The following is a 5332-nucleotide window of genomic DNA, read 5'->3' as shown; positions in this document are numbered from 1 at the left end:
ATCGCCCCGCGCTTGAGTTCCACCCTGCGGCCGGGCGACACGCACGCCGCGTCTCCTTCTGGAAGCTGCCGCTGGTGGCCTTGGGCGTCTCAGACCCGCTGTGATGATGCTAAGCTAGGAACGGAATAGCAATCCCGTATTTGAGCCTTCACAGCCAAAAGTAGGCTTCTTGTTGGCAAATCCCTTTGTTTGTGAAGGCAGGGGAAAGGTTTGGTTTGGGGTGTGAAGTGTTCGTCAGCCAGCAAGGAGGCCAGGGATGCCGGCGGCAAGTTCTGACCGACGAGGTGTTGGCAGCTGCCTGTCCCACCGGGATGTGGATTCCCGAGAGGAATGGTTTTCCTTTGTTTCGATAACTTTTTCATACCCCTTTTCTTGCTCCTTCATAGGAAGAGGGTTTGCAGGGTTCGCGTCGTGGGTTTGAGCTTTGCAGAGCTGGGCAGCCCTTGAACCGTGCATCGGACGGTGGGTGTGTTTGGTGAGGCCGGTGCTGGCCTCCCAGCTGCCGTGCCCGAGGAGGGGAATCCAGCCGTTGCCAGTACCATTTTTATCTCAGTCCTCATCCCTAGTAGCTTTAGCTGGCGTGTCTGTGGGTGAGAACCGAAGGAAAAGCCAAGAGAGCGTTCATGGCGGCCGCCCTCCCTCCGGCACGGCGGCGGGGATGCTCCTCGCCCACGGCAGGCACGTGGGCTGTCGGAGGGGTGGATTGGGAGGCTCCTGCCGCTGGCACAGCCTCCAGAGAAGGTCCTCGATTCTCACTCGTCTAGACCCGTCTCCTACAATTAGGCTGGAGAGCTGGCGGGTGGTAATGCCAGGCCCAATAAAGATTAAAGAAAATCACAAAGAACTGTAACTGAAGCTCGAGAGTGCGTTCTCTTCGATCGCAGTCGTCTTCCAGTAGCTCGCCATCACCCAAAAGGTAAATGGGCAGTGGTTACTGCCCTTGGAAACCCATTTTACACTTCACAGCCGCCTTGTCTCCGTGCTTGTCTCCACGTAGTGTTGGTCTGGGAACAGTTCTGGATGTGAGGTCTCCTTTTTTTTTTTTTTTTTTGGTATTGGCTAAATTCTTCTGAAATTACCAAGCGCTTAGGGAAGGTTTGCTTAGTCGTGGCAAAGCCGGTATATCCCGCAAACGCAGTTGTGCCGTTTCTGGGACGTTGCACCAGAGCACAACTGCCTTAATAAAAGGAGAAAAATTGCATCGGAAAGAAATCCCCTGTCTGCCCAAAGAGTGAGGGACTGGAGAACCTCTCTTCCCCTGTAATGAGGGGCTAAAAAGGGTTCAGAGGGGTCCGGACTCGTGTTCCTGAAACGCCTCTGTACTTGCGCTAGGATTTGGCAGGGGGTTTGCTGGTGGCCAAAGTCACGCCTTCAGCAAACACCTTCACCTTGAAGGTAGCTGATGTTGAATAATGAACCCATGTAACCCCGAGCCGGTACAGCAGAGCAGAAATAACCCAGCATTTTAGGCACTGACAGACTTTCTTTTTTCCAGTCTAACATACCCAAGTGTTATCGCTCAGGTCCTGGTGCTGCCGCTCCTCCGGTCCCCGCAGAGACGGTGTCTGCCCGGGAGAGCCGTGAGGAATTACCGCTCGCTGATGACGGCTTAGAAAAAAAAATCAGATACGGGGTAAACGTATGGTTCTTTGTAGGTCACTGTAAAGCAAGCAGTCTTTTGCCAGAGCTCCTGTCATCAAATACAACCGCTGAATGTAAAAAAGGAGCTCTATTTTCATCAGCCCAAGGGGGGGAGCAGCAGCCTCCGCCTGCTGGGAGCAGGAGGCTGCACGGAAGGAGTGCAGCCAAGCCCAAGATGCTCCATCACCCTCACCGCGTTGGCGTGACGAGGCCAACGAGGCGTCTGGGCGATGCCTGGCCTGAAGATGAGCACTACAACTCTTTTCCGCTTCTGCGGATGCCATAATAGCTGGTAAAAAGCCCAGAGAGTAAAAGCCGCTAAAACTCTGATAGTTTTGCTTTGCTGGTGCTTCTGACTGAGACGCTTGACGATCTGCTGCCCTCCAGGTACGGCTCTAGAAGATGAAGGGGACTTAGAAGAGATTTATCGTCGGCAGCCTAATGATTGCTAAACTTAGCCGCTTGTTTCCTGGCTGGAGGTGTGCGGAAATGCTGTAGGGCCGATAGTTCCGCTCCTGGGACATCGATATTACCAGCGCGTCCGGGGAGCGTGGTCCTGTGCCTGTCCTGGTCGAAAGGCTTTGGCGGGACGGTTCATAGGGAGAAACACAACACATCGTTGGCTTTCGCTTACCGGCTGACATCGCCTGGAAAAATAAGACAACTGTTTTCAGCACAAATATTTGGGTTTTTTTTTTTTTCTCCCCTGAGAGAAGTTACCAAAAACTTGGCAAATGGAGCAGCACCAGCCCGGTCAGCGCCAGGGCCGGGTGTGCTGGGAGCAGGATCGGCTGGGACGGCGCGGGGGGGCTCCACTCTGGGTCAAACAGAAATCGTGGCTGATGAGCGGGGCTTTCCCCAGAGGAGAGGCGATGGGTCGGGGGGGCTCAGGTGCCCACCTCGGTTATGAATCTCTTGCAGTGAATTTTGGAAGGGCCATGAGCCTCCCCTGGGCGGGCGCCTGCTGTCGGCGTAGCCGGGGGCTTTGCCGGATGCTGGAGCCGTGGGGAAGGGAAGAAGTTTGCCCAGGGGTTTCTCAGGACGGTGTCGGTGCTGAGCAGAGCCGGCTGCCGCCGCAGGGCCCCGCAGCCTGGCGTTACCCACGTCGGGCTTCAGATTTCAGGCGTTTCTTCCTTTCTGTGTGCTGCCTGGAGCGCGGGTGCCGGAGGGGCTGGCATCCTCGCTGTAGCAGGAGCAGTTTTGCTGCAGCTCCCCTGTAACTGTGAACAGAGCGGGGGCATTTCCCACGGAACCGCCCAGCCCCATAGCTGTGAAATCTTCGTTCTTCCCCAACGAGAGCGGGGCCGGCGCGCCTCTGGCCATGTCGTTGGATTTGCCTTCCGCGCGCCTTTTAGGAGGAGGCCAGATGCGTGTTTGTGTTGGGATTTAACTACTTTGAAGCTGTCTGAGACAACAGTACTGCTCTTCTAGCATCTGCAGGCTTGTGCGGTGATCACGACATTTTTAGTTTTGATTTGGATACTCAAGGCTTCTGTCTTCCGAGCTTGGTGGTTTATGTCATGCAGAAAGTTACAGTCCCCCCTATATGTGCTTTGAAATAGCGATTTTTTTTTTAAGTTAGGATAGTTTCCTCCTATTTAGAAGTACATAGCTTAGACACTCTCCTCTATTGTTGGAAGCTGCGGTAATCTACAACTAACTTAAACATAAATGCAGTGTTCTGTTTCTAAATACAGTTACTGGACACTTCAGTTGATTACTCATGTTGGTCATAAACTATTATAAGCCGCTGTTTGATTCGACTTGAAATTTATATTCCGATGTCTGTCTGTTCAGCACTGACGTGCTTTGTATGGACTTGAAAGTTCCAGGAAATCTCCTCGATAAGAACATTGTTATTCTAAGGAGACCGTCCCAATATGCGATATTCCCATTAAAGTCCATCCAGCCCTCGGTGCGCGTTGCGGCGGCTGCTGGCGCGGCCGGGAGGACGCGGGGCGCGGGCGCTGCTGAGGAGCATCTCGCCATGGCAGCGAGCCGGCCTCCGTGACCGCATACGTCTCTTCCATTTCTAATTTCTGATTCAGTGGCCCACCAGCTGGAAGCTGCGCTGCGGGCCCCCACACGTGTGGGAAGGTATGTGAGGGGGAGGGAAAATAATTCCTCTAATCCCAACCCAAATATAAAGTTCTGCTGGGAATCATTCCTTAACCAGAGGCTGGTTGGTGCTGGGCGACGGCAGGGCCTCTGCGTGCTGAGCTCCTCTGCGGTGCTTGTACCTGAATCGTAAACCTGGAGGATTTACGGAGCGCTGAAGAACAAGTCCGCTTAATTTATTTTTTTGCCCTCCTTGTGCAGCTCTGCACGCCCGAGCACCCGCCGTGCCGTGGAAGCTCGCCGGGCTCCTCGCCTCGGGGACCGAAGCTCGGGCGTTTCTCGGATCGGGTGCTCCTGTTCCCTTCCCAAATCAAACGTGACTTACCCTTCTCCTCGAGCCTCGGCAGGGCGCGTTCCTTACCGAGTGAATAGTTAGGGAAAAGTTTGTTCAGCTGAAATAATGACGAGTGGGGTCAAACGCGACTCCGGCCTTCTGGCTCTGTGCCCGGGGTGGCTTTGGATGGCGCTTCCCATCCTTGGCACTTAGCAATGAGGAGGAGAGATGGATCGCGTCGTTGCTGTTGTGAAAGCTAGCCGAGAGGTCAGGAGGGTTTAAGTAGCACATCTAACGCGTGTCACAGCACACGCGTGTCGCAAGCGTTCGCGCTGCGCAAGGTGCGGTAAAATCCCAGAATCCCAGCATGGCCGGGGCTGGCAGGGACCTCCGGGGATCACCCAGTGCCACCCCCCTGCCCAAGCAGGCTCACCCACAGCAGGGGGCACAGGACAGCGGCCAGGCGGGGGTTGAAGATCTCCAGAGAAGGAGACTCCACAGCCCCCCTGGGCAGCCTGGGCCAGGGCTCCATCACCCTCACAGTCAACAAGTTCTTCCTCCCGTTCAACTGGAACCTCTTCTGCTTCAGGTTGTGCCCATGGCCCCTTGTCCTGGCGCTGGGCACCACTGGGAAGAGTCTGGCTAAAATGTGCACATGTGTGTGCTGCAAAGCTGTAATGTGGAGAAAACCAACTGGAAATGCCCCGTCTCTTGGTGGACTCCATAAGACTTGTGGAGGAAACAAAAGGTAAAGATAAATTGTGATGGCTGCGTGGGGTTGTACGGTCTGGGTTGGAGGACAGAGGTGGTCTGAGGTGGTGATGGTGGGATGCTTTCTGTCCTGGAGGTCTCAAGCCAACTTCACCAAACGCCGTGGCTATGGGCTTCCATCGTGTCGTCAGCTCTGGCAGTTCCCAAATTCGTGCTTCCTCTCCACGTTACTGCGGTGGACTCGGATGTGGTGCTCTGTGGTCAAATGCAACATCAATGGCTTTTGGGCTGCGCTGCACAGCGAAGCCGCATGGCGCCTGGGTCTGGGTTAGCGTGCTGCCCCGTGGCGCTGCCTGCTCTGGGCAAAACTGCCCCCCCAGTTCTGCTTTAGCTTACCGGCAAGCCGCCCCGTCTGCACGCCTCTGCGGGAGCGTGGCCGCGCTGCGCACGGCAGCCTGTTGCGACCCCCATGATCCTGCCTCTCCCCTCTGCTTGGCGGTGGCTTAAAAATGATAGAGAAGGAGGTGAGCTGGCGTACTGACCCCTCGTGTCTGGTCAAATGTACGGGGGGGGGGGCGCAGGCCCGCA

General features: G+C 55.4%; 1 protein-coding gene across 1 annotated transcript in view; it reads left to right on the top strand.

The window, feature by feature from the left end:
• Positions 1 to 3455: 3455 nt before the first annotated feature.
• STIM1 (stromal interaction molecule 1) overlaps positions 3456 to 5332 on the top strand; it is a 76953-nt gene continuing 75076 nt past the window's right edge. The window contains exon 1 of the mRNA XM_035900928.1: positions 3456 to 3738. The gene's annotated coding sequence lies outside the window, so the exon portion shown is untranslated. The remainder of the gene's footprint in view (positions 3739 to 5332) is intronic.

Source organism: Egretta garzetta, unplaced genomic scaffold (assembly GCF_000687185.1).
Source record: "Egretta garzetta isolate BGI_Z169 unplaced genomic scaffold, ASM68718v1 scaffold778, whole genome shotgun sequence".
NCBI lineage: Eukaryota > Metazoa > Chordata > Aves > Pelecaniformes > Ardeidae > Egretta > Egretta garzetta.
Note: the sequence above shows the minus strand (reverse complement) of the source record. Positions and strands in the feature narration are given on the sequence as shown.